Source organism: Lolium rigidum, chromosome 6, assembly GCF_022539505.1.
Source record: "Lolium rigidum isolate FL_2022 chromosome 6, APGP_CSIRO_Lrig_0.1, whole genome shotgun sequence".
Classification (NCBI taxonomy): Eukaryota; Viridiplantae; Streptophyta; class Magnoliopsida; order Poales; family Poaceae; genus Lolium; species Lolium rigidum.
The window spans coordinates 16,465,462-16,481,237 of NC_061513.1; positions in this window are offsets into that span (position 1 = coordinate 16,465,462).

Consider the following 15,776-nt stretch of genomic DNA (forward strand, 5'->3'; position numbering starts at 1 on the left):
TCATTGGGCTCCTGCACCGTGGCCCCTGCCCCGGCCGGAGCGGCCTCGGTGGCCACGTCCACAGCCGCGGCACATAGAACCTGCCATGGATCGCATGGGGAGAAGGTGGAGGGTGGCGCTAGGGCTTCTGTGAAGAGGAGTTGGTGCTCGAGCACCCCGTTCTATACCCGGAGGCAGGCGTGGGGTTGATGGTACTCATTAAGGCCTGCAAGCATGGCTAGGCCATTTATTTTCTTGGTCGGAGGTAGGCGACAGGTTGTGCGGTAGGCGAGGCATCACCACTAAATGTGGCTCAGTGAGTCACAACGACACGCCAGGAAGGCAAAGCGGCCACGGTCGCTGACAGGTGGGCCCAAGGGAGAATGATGTGGGCACGTGTGCTGACCGTGATTTGTTTGCAGTGACGCACTCCGAGCCCAAACTTGGGCCGGGAATGCGTCGGCGCGGACAAGCCGATCAGTCTGAATATGCCCTAAGGACCCAAAGGACCAACACACGAGAGCAGGAACCATCACCAATGATGACAGCCGTAGATTGGACGAGACTGGCCTGAAACCAGACCACCGAACACGAAAATGACCCCAAGAGATCCATTGGACACATAACTCCACGCGCCCTCAGCCCGTGGTAGACGCACCATCAAAGCGAGGATTGGGAGGGGAGGACCTTATTCTAACTTGAGAATGTAGCCGTCGCCTCACCTATCCCGGAAGATACTGAAAAACAACGTATGTAAGAAAGGAAACCCTCCCACCGGCAAGGGTATATGGTACGCCACACCTCCAAGGACCCAAGGCAACCAGAGGTGGAGATGACGAGAGCGACGGAACCCTAGATGGGTTTGACTTGTGGCCTCACAATAACCTCAGTCTCCTCGATCAAGTTCCATATCAACAATGTTTTGAATATGTCAAGAATAACCCTTATATAAATGTGACTCACACTAGTGCATTCAGCTTGATTAAACTACATCTCAAAAAACTTGATTAAACCACTAGGATTAAGTACATTACATACCATTACCCTAAATCTGAACAAAAATCCTTCGTCTCTGCTAGTGAAGACCTCATCTACCGCTTTCTTCTCTAAGTCATCGGGTTTGGAGCTTGGTTGATGACCGGTGCACCGGACGACACTGCTTCTTCGGTCTTCTGATTCCCCGCCTTGTACATCTCATACGCTTGGCGCTCCTTCTCGACCGTTATGGATACCGGTGATAGATCTCCATCATGTACTCCTCATCGGAACGCTCCGCCTTAGGGCCTTGCAAGCATCCCTGTCCTCCCGCAGCTCGCGCGCGGAGGCCACGCGGGGGTCAACTAGCCGCAAGTCCAACCACTCGGTGCTGCCCAAGAGGAAATTGACCCAAACCTCCGATCCGTGGAGGCGCATGGACTCGACATTGTACACACGCACAAATGAGTTGAAGATCCCGATCAAAATGATCTTGTGGGTGTTGCGGTCGGTGAGCTCCGCCACCCACCTCCTCCACGCATGCGGGCACGCTGAGTTACTTTCTTTTCGGAGGTGGCGGCGATGGAAGGTCAGGAAACCACGAATAGGTTGCACCGCCGCGGGAGGAGCCACCGATCCTTGGGACACACCGCCATGGGAGGGCTGCGCGCGTCGTCGATCCACGCTCCGAATCAGCAGAGGGGATCTATTTTTTCGATAAAGATAATATATCAATATCAAGAATATAAAAATTACACCCATGCAACTACGCAATACCCTAATGGTAGTATGGATCCACCCAGCCAAAAAATAAAAAGTAAAACTAAGAAACAAAAAGTCCAGCTACGGTGTTCCAGCCGTAGCAGCAACAATACATCCACCGCCATGACAACATCTGAACCCCAGACTCTCCAAAAAGCGACACCTCCAAGAAGGAAACAGTGCACAAGAGCCATCGTCGCCCGATCAAAAGATCTTAGGTTTTCACCCTGAAGATAGTCCCCGCTCTCAAAACAATGCCTTCAACAAGGCCATTGCCAGGCACAACCAGTTAAGGTCAGATATTGGATTTTCACCCTGAAAGGTAAGACTCCCAGTTGCATATTGTTGTTGCGAAACTCAGAACCAAGCAAGCCCCTCAACAACACAGAGACTCGAACCTCCATTGCTAGTCCTCCAATCCGGCCTTCATGATATTCCCCACCTCTGATTTTACCATGTACAAGAATGTCATCTAATGGCAACACAGAACAGAGCTTCGCGTCGCTCCCTCCAGAACCAAACGGTCGGAATAAAAGTATGGGTGTGCACGACCGAATACCACCACCCGATTCAGTAAACTCGAGGCAAAAAATGCACTGTTCCATTCGTCGTTGGAGCTTTCCAGAACTCATCACTCTAGCCAGATCAAGACGGAGAGGCCTCAGGTAGGTTTTCATCTTTGTATAAGAGAGACCTGAGGACCGCCACCATTATCAGGTCGGGCCCAACGCCGCCGACCATCCCAGGCCGGCCGAGGCAACGCGGCGAGACGCCTTGCAACCGGCCGACTCTCCACCGGCGACAACCAAGATCATGAAGAGGGAAAGGAGAAGACCGACCTAGAGCTTACACCCATCTGGTCCGTCCCACCTCGCACCTCCACCGCCGGCATGGCCCGCCGCCAGCGGCCACCATCCACCACCATCACCGGGACGCCGCCCAGACCGACAAACATGTCGCAGTCCGCCGCGCCGCTGATGCCCTAGGTGCGCCACCGCTCACGCCATCGCGCATCGAGTAGCCAACACGTCGTGGTGCCCGGCGAGCGCACCACACCCAACCGGGGAGGAACCTTCCCGCGCCGATCCACCACGCCAGGGGACGAGCAGGCCCCGCCGCCGCCGGCAACGACCAGGCAGAGCCAGACCACGCTGGAGTGAGTCTACGGTGGCGGTAGGGGGACGCCGGCATGGATTTGGGGAGAGCGGGAGAGGAGGATAAATTTATACTCAGCCACTCGGTCGACCTTTACTCTCTAAGGGCTCGTTCGGCGCCCAGGTTTTTTAGGGGATTATGGTGTATAATCGGGTTCAATCGCTGATATGCGTCATCTTTCTTGTTCGGCACACAGGTTTTCTATACCAGTTTGGACCGGTTTTGGAGGATCTAACCGAGTATTCCTGCAAAACCTGGCAAAACACGCGTGAATTAAAAACGCTAGGCACCCCTCGCGTTTCTTTCTCGCGAGCTGGCCGTTGCAGATCAGAGCGATTTGACTTGGCAACGATCTACCAATTCCCTCCTCCGTACCATCTGGGAGATGGCATAGCATGTGCTACCGGGGAAGGCTGCTGTTGGCAGGGAATCCAGTCTCACCAAAACACATCCAGTCTCATCAAAACACGATCAATCCCTGAGTGAAGAGAGTGTTTTCACCAAAAACACGTGAGATATACACACTAATCCCCTCAAAAAACCTGTGTGCCGAACGAGCCCTAAACAGATTTGAGGGTTCGGTAAAGCGATGTTTAGATGAGTAAAACGGATTTTTTACTCCTATAACCGGTTTTAAAGGATCAGCTAGACTAGAGATGTAGGCATTGGTTTCCTCACAACAAAGAATAGAAAGCGACACGGAGCAACATAGTAATCGTAACTAGGCACCGAATGAATCCAAAAGAGTTCATTACTCTACTATAATTTACTAAGCAGCAAAGCAAAGCGGAGCAACACAAAGATTCCAACAATATCCGGCAGAGTTTAGAGGACAATCCATCAGAACTCAGAAGGAGCAGCTGCCTGCAACAATCAAGCATCACAAACTAGACATGGGTTCTTCTCCAGGTTGGTTGAAGCGTGCCCTTGTTATCTTCTTCTTCGGTGTGAAGGCCATCATTTTCGGTATGGTTGCCGAGAATAAATTGGTACGCACGCACGTGTTGATCGATCTTTTGATCCAACCATTGATCACCGCCTTAACTAGTACTGAAATTCATGCATGATAGTGCTGCAAAATTCAATTGATTGCAGCCTCTTTTTGGGAAAAGTATCATCACCGGAGAAGATGATGACTCAATGGTTATGTGCGAGCTCCCTCGTCTCAGCGTCGCCATGGGGAGCCTCTCGGTGCTGTCACTGCTACTGACCGTTCTCGCCGGCCACTTCGGCGTTCTGTACCCCTACACTGGCAACAGGAAGAACGGCCACCAGCCAGCGATTCCTCGTCGAGCTCTGTTCCGGAAAACCAGCCTCACCATCTTCTTCGTCATGGCGGAGTACTTAATCAACCTACCTAGCTAGCTCTCTGTTCTGTTTATATCATATAAGGTTTCAACCGGTAATAAATTGCATATTATGCAGGTTGGTGTCGGCATCGGCTCTGGCGATGCTGTTCTGGGCGACCATCACGGAGCATGCCAACCTCCGGTACATGCCGACGATGCTGCCTGACGGGACCCTGAGCTGCCCGTCGACGGCCAAGACGGACGGGATGTTTGGTGGCGGTGCCTTGCTGGCCCTCGACGCCACGCTCATGTGGTTTGTCTGCCTGCTCATGTCTCTCGAGGCCCGGGCCAACTACCTCGACCTCCACGGAGGAGTCCAGGACGACATCGACGATGGCAGCAAAAAGAAACTCGATCTCCACGGAGACCATGACATCAACAACAACGGCAACAACAAGAAACTCGACCTCCACCAAGACGATGACATCGAGGACAGCAACTAAGAAACGTGACGGTGACGATGTTGCCTTCGCGGAGCTTTGCTTGATCACGGTGATGAGGCCACATAGCGATCAAACGGTGCCATGGTGTAATGTGTAATAAAAACATGCCATGTCATCACCGAAAGCATCCCAAACTGCTTTGCTCGTTGGTTAGTCAAACATCTGGTCTAGGTACAAAGTATTCATAGATCATAGCTCTGTTAATCTGGCGCAACATTTATTTTTCCAAATAGAAACTTGCCTTCTGTTGATCCGGCCCTGGCCCCTTTTTTCGAAATAGGAGCATCACCCCAACATCTGCATCCAAAGAATGCACACATATTTTTTTATTAAATTATTCGTAAGTCTTACAAGGGAGATACAAAGATCAACTCGAAGCCACCTTTTCATCGACAACTCGCTATGCCTACAAGAGCCATGAAGGGGTTGACCATGAACATGGTCATTACCCTGACAATACACCAACGCACATCATCTAAAATCGAATGCATTCCCAAGCCGCCCATTGGCGGGTGAGAAGCACAACCAGTCAAGGGGACCCTGAGCGCACGGCAGTACACACGCCACAGAAATCGCTACCGCCGTCTTCCTCGCACCCATTTTCAAGAGGGCATTGACCTTGCCAGACCTACCATCGATATCACCATGACGCCAGACAGCTCCACCATCCTGCACGTGTCTAGCAGTCCGCGCCCGTCTTCGATATCCTGCAGCTCCAGAATCATCGACGTCAACGTGGTAGATGAACACCACTCCACCAAGATCCACCTCCATCCAGCAGCTGCTCCAAAAATGATGCCTCAAGAGGTAGAACGACGCAGGAAGCGCCGTCATCATCCGATCCGGGAGACCCGGATCTAGGGTTTCCCCCGGAGCAGCACGAGTGAGAAGACACGGACTGTGACGGCGATGCCTTCAAAAAGGATAACGCGTGACGTCGCCATCGCCCGCCATGACCAGGATCAGAGCATGGTTTTCACCGGCAGCCGTGCATCCCCAACTCGCTGCCGGCCCTGGCCTCTTAGAACTAGCAAATTCTTAAATATTAGCATAGTTAAAATGATATCGCGTAAAAAGGATACTTAATTTCAATTGATTTGCAAATCCAAAATGCAATTAATATAAGGATAAGCAAGAGTGAACTCTACATCCTCACACGTTTCTTCTTCACAAGATTCTTTTTATACATCATGTGGTTTATACATACAAGTACGTACTGTAACAACTTGAGATAGGGGGTTTTTTAATCTAGCTGGAGGTCGATCTAACCTTAAGAGATGAGACAAAACGATTCCTTAATATCATACTAGTAACAAGCGTTGATTCCCAATGACCTCCCACTTGTTGTATCTCTTCCTTTTTTCGGGGACAATTGTCCAAGCAACTTCCACTTCCAGCTCGCCGCAACCCATCTTGCAAACATGCTTGTGTTCATCATTAGAGTGTCCTAGAGTAAGGACAAGGTCCTCGGTTTCATCGTCATCAACAACAAGATGGAGAACCAGCTTTCCATCCAGTGGAACAGCTACCACACGACGAGCTAACGCAATGGAATTACCCATTTCTATCGCCTGATTGCTTGCAGCTGGTTCACTATCATATATAATGATGCGACCCTCGGTATTTCCAGTATGCCAATTAGCTAGTCTTGTAAGACCACATGTCCCGTTGAGATGTTGATTGCAATGGAGGCTTCGACGGGATGTGATACGTCTGCGCACAACAATTCCATAATACTCAGCCAGATTGTCAGATGCACGGTGATTCTCTCATTCTTACCGTAGAGGTGGCAACTATTGAATTTTCTTACGCCTTTGCTGAAGTCTTTCACTTCACCTCCATCACACTTGACCTTTAGATTCAATTCCAAAAAAACACTATCATCGGAAACAAGCCCTCGGTGATATAGGCATGCCAAATGGGCCTGCCGAATAAGGTACCCGAGGTTATCTAGAGGCCCACGACTTGAAGCTTTCAAGGCCTAGAAGCCCAGAGGATATCGATAAGGAATATAGAGTTGTATTAGGAATCACGAATCATGTAACTACGGAAGAGTCTCGGATGGCTTCTCGAAGTTTGTAACTTGTACGACACGAAATTCCTCGGCTCTTCCTCCTATATAAAGGGCAGCCAAGGGGAGAGGAAAAGATCGAATCTATTGTCAACACACACCATAATTTCTGAGTCGAGCACCTTTTCGGCTGAATTTTCGAGATCTACTTGCCCTCTACTTTCTACGAAACCCTAAGTCTACAATCCGTAGGCAGTGACAAGTTAATACCTTGTCAATTGGCGCCGTCTGTGGGAATTGGAGGCTGCAAGGAGGTAATCTCGATGGCATCGTCAACATCATCAACGGCAAGCAATGCGATGGACGGAGGTAAAAGGATCCAACCTGATCTCGACAATTTTTTCCTCACCCTCCCGCCCGTTTTCATGCATATGCCGATCTGGAGGAGTCAACGGAGATGACGTTCGGGAGTTTCCGCTTCCTCATCGGGAAAGAAGGACCGCATCGCCTCACGGCACCGATTTTTTCGGGACCGTTAGCGGCCGATTACGATTTCTCAGGATCATCAGCATCATCAATCGAGTCAGGCGACGAGGAGGTTTCGCCACCAAGCTTCACCAAGCCCGCCGTCGGCGGGGGACTCGCCGATCTGTTCGGCGACATGACTTTCGGGTCGTTCACAGATTCCGATCTGGGTAGTGACTCGGAAGCATCGACAACGTTGGCTTCACCAACTTCGACTTCATCGACAAATCTACTTCTATTAGGGAGGTCTTCGCCGATCTACACGACGGTGTCACCAACCCTGAAGATGATGAAAACAAAACTACAATATATCACCAAATATGCGCAATCGGGGAAGCAAGCCGTTAAGAGGACGAAGCGTCGAAGGCTTTCGATGATTTGGGAAATCCATGCATTTGATCCCGCAGATCTTACGCGTGGAACGGGAAACAAATACATCGGAACCACGCCGCGAGAAAAAATACAGCTGCCGCAAGAAGCTTGGGATAGAGCTTAGAGAGCCATGAACAGAAAAGAGCCGATGACTACCGCGGCTACACCAATGTCATGGATCCATCAAAGTTAACATATCATCCTTCATGGGATCACATCAAAATATCGGTCTTTTCTACCTTCATCCTTGCTGCTATTCTTGCAACAAGAACTCGCAATCCTCCTTGCCTTTAGATCATTCCTTGGGACCCATGCCATGTTCTTCCTTTTCAGCTTCTCGGCACTAAGCCGTTTCAGTTTTCCCTCTTGCAAAATGGCAAGCTGAATGGGCACCTAGCTGTGATTTCATTTTGTATAGCGACGACTCTTCATTGACATTGGAAAATTTCAACTTTACTTGTTCGTATTTGCAACTCGAGCCTCAACAATTACTTTCTGCATCTCTTTGCCTTCAGTAGCCAGGGTCAACTTGACCGACTGTTTTTTATTTGAGAACGAATCTGAAATATCACACTTGCGGCCATTCTTTTTCACTAGATAAACTTGCTTCGCCACTTCCTTCTTCTTTCTTGAGCCCGTAACCGATTCTTTTTTGTTAAAACGGTCTATACCATGTGATTATTGATCAAATGACGATCTTCTTGGAGGTACATAATTTGGGCGGGTGGGTCTAGAATATGATTGGTAATGTCCCCTTGAATCATACATGTGCCATGATGAATATGAATAAATATTAGCATAGGGAAGTATCCATGACATTGGCATTGGCGACCCAAAGGGAGGATTATGAAGTTGATGCATTAAATTTCTCCCTTTGCCAATCCTTGTATCCATAGTTTTGCCTTAGGGGCAATCCTGATGCTTTTGCACTACTTGGACGATAAGTAAATTTTTTTTTGCTTCACTCTCCTTTTTTGTATTTCTCCAATCACTTCACGTAAGTGAATTTTGTTTTCTTACAGTCGTGCTTATTACGACCTCTATCCTTTTCGGCACCATGCATCGGTCTTTGAATTTTCTTGTTGCCCTCCGGTGCTTGATGTTATTGGTGTATCTTCAACATGCCGAACTAAAGGTATGATCATATTCTACTATAATCATTATTTAGCAGTACACCAAATATATGACCACACCCGCTTAAACTGAAGGTACGCATTTTTTAGCCGATCTTGCTGTGAGAACGGCTTGAGAATTAAATAACTAAATGGTTCACATTTTACACCACCCGCTCAAACATTGTTCACCTATATTTTCTTGTTGTTAATTATCATCAATTTCTTTGGTACAAAACTCGTAGGGCAGCATGTAAGCTCCCTTACATCCATAAAAATCAAGCACGGTTGTTTTACTAGATTGTACATGCTCTTGGTCTACGAAGCTTGCTTCTTTTGATTCAATAGACTCATCACATGTACTTTTTGATTCGGCTTCTTCAATAACCGAGTTAATCATACTAGTTGAGTCATTCTTATTTTCCACATGAATTTTATCAATTTGCAAAGCTTCTTCTTCTTGCATCAGTACTCCAGAGGATTCAAATCATCAACCAAACGCGCTTGGTACATAAGCTCTTTGTCATTTACCTAAAATGTAGCTGTACGAGCAAAAAGGATTCGGCTGGCATTGTAAGCACAGATTGGCAATCAGGCTTGCTGTTTCGCCTGGACCAGACGAGCAGTCCCAGTCAGGGATCCTTCCGACCTTCTTCACTCCACTTGAAACTGCTCGGCCCTTCACTCTGATCCGATCACTAGTACTGATGCAACTCATACAGTTGTAGTACTAGTTCTCTGGTTCGCACCAAATTCAAGGCTGTGCCGCTGAACAGTTGGTGGCATTTCGCTATGTTTTCTTACGGTCGTGCTTATTATGACCTCTATCCTTTCCGGCACCATGCATCAGTCTTTGAATTTACTTGTTGCCCTCTGGTGCTTGATGTTATTGGCGTATCTTAATGCTTGCCTCCAAGCAGATCTTCAACATGCCAAACTAAACGTATGATCATTCTACTATAATCATTATTTAGCAGTACACCAAAGATATGACCACACCAGCTCAAACTGAAGGTACACATTTTTTAGCCGATCTTGCTGTGAGAACGGCTTCAGAATTAAATAACCAAATGGTTCACATTTTATACCACCCGCTCAAACATTGTTCACCTATATTTTCTTGTTGTTGATTATCATCAATTTCTTTGGTACGAAACTCGTAGGGCAGCATGTAAGCTCCCTTACATCCATAAAAATCAAGCACGGTTGTTTTACTAGATTGTACATGCTCTTGGTCTACGAAGCTTGCTTCTTTTGACTCAATAGGCTCATCAGATGTACTTTTTGATTCGGCTTCTTCAATAACCGAGTTAATTATACTAGTTGAGTCATTCATATTTTCCACATGAATTTTATCAATTTGCAAAGCTTCTTCTTCTTGCATCAGTACTGGAGAGGATTCAACTAGATTGATGCATGGAGGAGGGGACTTGAACTTGAGTAATATTGTATTGATGATCTTTTTTGAGGCTTGCAAGAAACTCTCAGATCTCCCTCTTCATATTTCTCCTTCAATTTCTTCTTACGCTCCTCAAATTCCTCCTTGTACCCTTTTTTTATTACATCATAGACTTGACGTTGTTCCTTCGATAAATCATCAAACGTGATGAAATTATCGGGGTTCACCTCCGCTGGACATGATTGCCCCCCGATAACTTTAATTTGTATCTTTCGGCACTTAAGTGTTTCTGAAACTTTGGAATTGTGAAGGAGAAACCTTGGTCTACGCTCTACACTCCTCTTTTTATATGCCTCATAAGCTTCTACTGATCATGGGGCATTTTAATGAGTTCCCGAGGAAGAGCTTAAAACACATTGAAATTTTCTAACAGTTTATTTTTCCAACCATCATTTTCATACATTACAGTAATAGATGAAAAAACATGAGCTTCTGAATTATCACTTATTCGTTTGTAACCATTACTGATGTGCGTAGCCCAAATTATGAATATTTATAGTTGCATATGGTGCTAAAAATTTGGTAACATAAGGTGTATCATATGATGGTTCAGAGTCATTGGCCAACTAGCTAGTAGTAGCATGGCCAATTCCACTATTCATCGACATGTTTGAAGATGAAACCACGAATTGTGAACTATTTACTGATGAATAAAACGATGAAATACTATGTTGCATGCTACTAAAATTTCTAATATTGGGTGTTTCATGTTGATTAACTGAACTCATCGTGTTGTTCATCGGCATATAAATTTCTGGGCTTGATGATGCATGAGAATTCGATACATGTTGCAAGTTGTTAAAATTATGGGGATTATTTTGCATCACCTCTTGCAGTTGAAACTATGCATACCATCATCATGCGGTGTCTTTCTGTTACGCATGTGATGTGACAATCGCTAGTAGGAAATAGCCGGCGTGTCAAACACTGCCTTAGTGGCGTATATTCCGCACATCGCCAATATATCGCCACTGATAATAATTACCACAAAATAAAAAGAAATGGTGGATAAAAGTTTACCACGGATGGTACATGGAACAAACAGTCAAACAAAAAAAGACATGACGACTTCAGAGTACAAATCTCACGATACTCAAACTGATTTCTCTCAAAAGAACATAAAATGATTTGATTTCCGATTCCAAATGGTAATACATATAAGGATAAACAGAAGTCAAATCCTCGCCCTCGCTGAATCATTTTATACATTCACGTGCCTTACATTTTTTTTTGGAGAGGGAAGGGAGAGATGAAAAATGGGCCAAGGAAGAGAGAGTGGCCCAGGGGAGGTTTAGAGGGGTTTTTCTTTTGTTTTCATTTTACAAACTATTTGAAAATTGGATTCAATTCTGTTTTGAATTTGAACCACGAAAGAGAGTGAGCTTCAAAAACTAGTTTTCAAAATACTTAATTTATTTGTAACCAAAACAAAGCACATTTAATTTAAAATTTATTTGTTGGAAAGGCTTAATTATAAAATAAGAATTATGAGAGAGAGATTTAGGTTTTATTTAAAGGAGAAGACAAGGGGGTGTTATAAAATAATTTTATTTAGTAAAACATGGATGATATGATGCACGATGCCATGATGATGCATAAAAGAAAAAGAGCAAACAAATCTATTAGGGGTACTACCCCATTACATATAACCATGGACCTATTGTACAGTTTCGGACATCTGGCTAGTTAGGTACTATAAAGACATGAGATCTAGGGGGTTTAATTTACGAGGAGATTGGTCTCAACTTGAGAGTGGAGAGAACACGGTTCCTTATTGTCATAGCAACAAGCGCTGATTTCCAATTGTCTCCCACTTCTTGCATGTCTTCCTTTTTTTCGGGACAGCCGTCCAAGCAACTTTCACCTGCACTTCACTGCAACCTATCTTGCACACATGTTTGTGCTCATTTTGAGAGGGTCCTAGAATGAGGAAAAGGTCCTCGGTTTCATCACCATCAAGAACAACAAGATGGAGCACCAGCTTTTCATCCAGTGGAACAGCCACCACGCGACGAGCTAACGCGACAGAGTTAGGTGTTTTTGACGTCTGATTGCTTGCAGCTGCTCTACTGTCATATAGAATGATTTGATCCTCCGTATTTTTGGTATTCCAAGCAGCTACTGTCGTGAGATCACATGCCCCTTTGAGAATGTTGATTGAAATGTAGGCTTCGAGGGGATATGTTACGTCTGCACACAACAATTCCACTCTACTCAGGTATGTCGTTAGAGGCACGGTCAGGCTCTGCTTCCCCACACCAGGGAGGCGGCAACTGTTGAATTCCGTTACACCTCTGCTAAAGTCTTTGACTGCACCTCCATGGCACTTGATCTTTAGATTGAACTCAAAATAAACACTATCATCCGGAACAAGCCCTCGACATGGATCCATCAAAGTTAGCGTATCGTCCTGCATGCACACGACAAACATAATCCAAGTTAGGTGAGTTTGACACTTTGACTAGACACACAATTAAGTTTTGGAACGAGGCAAAAGTTTCAAGCAATGGTGATGAGGCTGGGAGAGAGGAACAAATAATTTGATACGTACCGGCGAGGTGATGATCTGGGCATCATCCTCTTCTCGCCTGAAGAGATAGACACATCTATAGTCGACATGATCCCGGGCAATAAGGGTACCAAACACATGGATGGGGAAGCCGACGTCCGACTCGCGCACCTTCAAGGAGATGAAGTTGACGGACGAAAATACGATCGACTCACGCAAGGGTGGAGGTACCTCGTGAAGCGGGGGGCCACGACGAAGCTCGGCTGCAAATATTCCAAGGGCAGCAAAATTAAGAAGCTTGCTAGGTAGATTAACGAGGGAGGCAATGTAGTATGGTCGTTTATTGAATGAATGCATGGAAATATATAGTGGTGCTCACATTCTTTGTCGTGGTCGAAGAAGGCGAAGTTGTGGAGGTAGAATAACCTGGTATGCACGAAGTAATTGCGTTTGGGCTCGTATACGGTGCACTCATGGCTGCGAACGGCGTGGAGAGCCTTGAGAGCCCTCTCCTCCAATTCAACTTGTTTCTTCTGATCCGGTGTCATGAGCTTCGTTGGTGTTGTCTTGCCATGTGGTCCTGGCTGTGGAGGCCTGATGCCGAACATGGCGCGGACCTGGTTGGGCGACTTTCCGCCGATCATGTCTTTGATGGTCCGGCAGGTGAGGTCGAGCAGGCCTCGGTGCCAGAGTGTTTCTGCCGCTAGGACAAGGTCGAAGAGCGCGGCGTGGTCGAGGCCACGGACGAACCCGGCGGCTACGCCGGGATCGGAAGCCAGTTGGTCGGAGCAGTGGATGACCTTGGCGAGGTCGCTGGAGTCGACGAAGAGGCGGATGAGCGAGTAGCCCATGTTGCAGCTCCTTCTGGTCTGGACGTAGTCGTCGTCGTACAGGTTGGACATGATGGCGGCCTTGACGGTGACGCCGTACCGGCTCGCCGCCGCCGCCTTGGACACCACCCACTCGACGCCGTCCTGGCTCTGCAGCACCACCTTCTCCGCAGCTACCTTGGCCGCCATCGCCGAGGCCCGTCTCCTCTTGTCCTTTTTGTTCGTGTGTCGTCGTCGGAAGTTACCCATGGCCATCGATGGGATGGATGGCTGGAGGATCGATCGGCCGTCGTCGGCTCCTTGGTTTGTGGTGTTTAAGTAGTATAATAAACTAGATTTAGATGTGCGCCTTGGCGCACGATCCCGTGAAGCTCGTGCCAATATATATTTCATATAATCGTGATAAAAAAATATAGCTGCTACTATAATACTACATTTCTTACGGTTTTACTGGAAGCGGTTATTAAGATAAAAAGTTGCATAACTTATGAAGCTGCTGGCGTCTCACTGCTACTGGTGTTGGTTGTTAATTTACATTTTGTATAGCCATGATTTGTAAAGAATTAGATAGGAACATGACACTATGTTTTTTCGGTTTTGCAAAACAAAGTCGATAGGATGAAATTTAGATAAAGCACATAAAATCAAAACACTTATATACAATCAGTAAAATAGGAAAATATGTTAATTACACTAACACTGGTTATGTCAAGAGCAAAAAAATGAAAAACAAAAGTAATATCTACATAAGCTGCCTATGGGTATTGTCATAGCATAGTATTTGGAGACCACGACACACAGAAAACATATACCTACACCTTGGTCAAGCGTTCCGCTCTAATAGACGATTTAGAAACATCTATTTAGTGGTTCCAAAAGAAATTACAGAAACAAGCCAGGAAGGAACGGAAAAATCAATATATACTTAAGTTGTGCATGACCTCTTACCCGTTTTCCTGTACTCATCAGACCATTTCACCTTACGCAGCAAACATTTTAGGGCATCAAGGGTGCGTCCTCTGCTTTTCGCATTGGAAAACAACAGGTGCGCATTGAAAAACAACATGCAAACGCTATGGTAAAAAATTATACAAACCCATGGTATCAAGGATTCACAAAATATAAGTAGGTGGAAAAAACATTATGTAATCCGAAGAACATATTGTTAAAAAAACAATGTCTCACATCGAGAAAAGGATGGCAGACTTAGATCAACATTAAATTCAACGGCGATGTTGAAGTGAAAATCACTCTGTCCCCAAGGAAGCATGTGTGCTCAATCAAGAGTGGTATAGGTTCATCTTCATTCAAGGTTGACAATTTTGAGCAATCAATTTCATATTTGCTGCCCGCCTCGGTACATGACTCCCGACTTTCGCATTGAGAAATAATTTGCAAAACAATATATTAACCTTGTATGAAATCTATTATATGTAAAATTATGCATTTATAGAGTTAAAATATAGTAGATCAACCATCCAGTGAAATCATTTATAATATCCCTATGCTTAGAAAATCTTTAAAATGCAGACGCATCTAATATTCGCAGATCATGACCTCAATCCACAGAGAGAAACAGCCATCATCGATCAAAAGAAGTGCAAACTTTGATGATGTAAACCTTGGAAAGTTCAATGCCAGTGAGAAACAAAGAATGCATTAAATACAAAATATTAACTGAGATGTCTAACATATGAACTGCCACGCATATTTCTCAAAAAGCCATATAGCCAATTAAGTCGTGCTATGTAGAGTGGAGAGGTAAATATATTATAAATTGTTATTGGTGTTTATCTACACCATAATTCAATACTAACTAAGATGATGATGGACTCTCTATTGGATAACCAGAGGAAAAATATAACGACGGTCATGACAGGGGAAAATAGATGGCGCAACCAGACAAAAGCCCTGTATAAAGTTGGTAGCAGTATAATGCCCTTACAATTCAAAAGCTGAGTTATATTTAGGAATTTTTCTAAGACATGTGAAGGCGGTGTAAATGAAGCAGATGAAGAGTCTGTTTTATTGGGTTGCCACTATACATGGGATGCAGAAAAAATCGAAGATATGGTATCTCAGCTCAAAGTAGTCATTCAAGCAGAACGTGGTATATATATTTGGGTCTAGATGTGATAGTACCTCGGATGATTATTGCTCTTCCCTATTTCTGTAGACATGGTTCTCCGCCGCATTTCTGTTTGAGCATCAGCATAATATAATCAACCACATAGGGAATACGTTTAATTTGATCTGTAGGCGACATCATAGGAATTGGATTGCCAAAATAGTTGT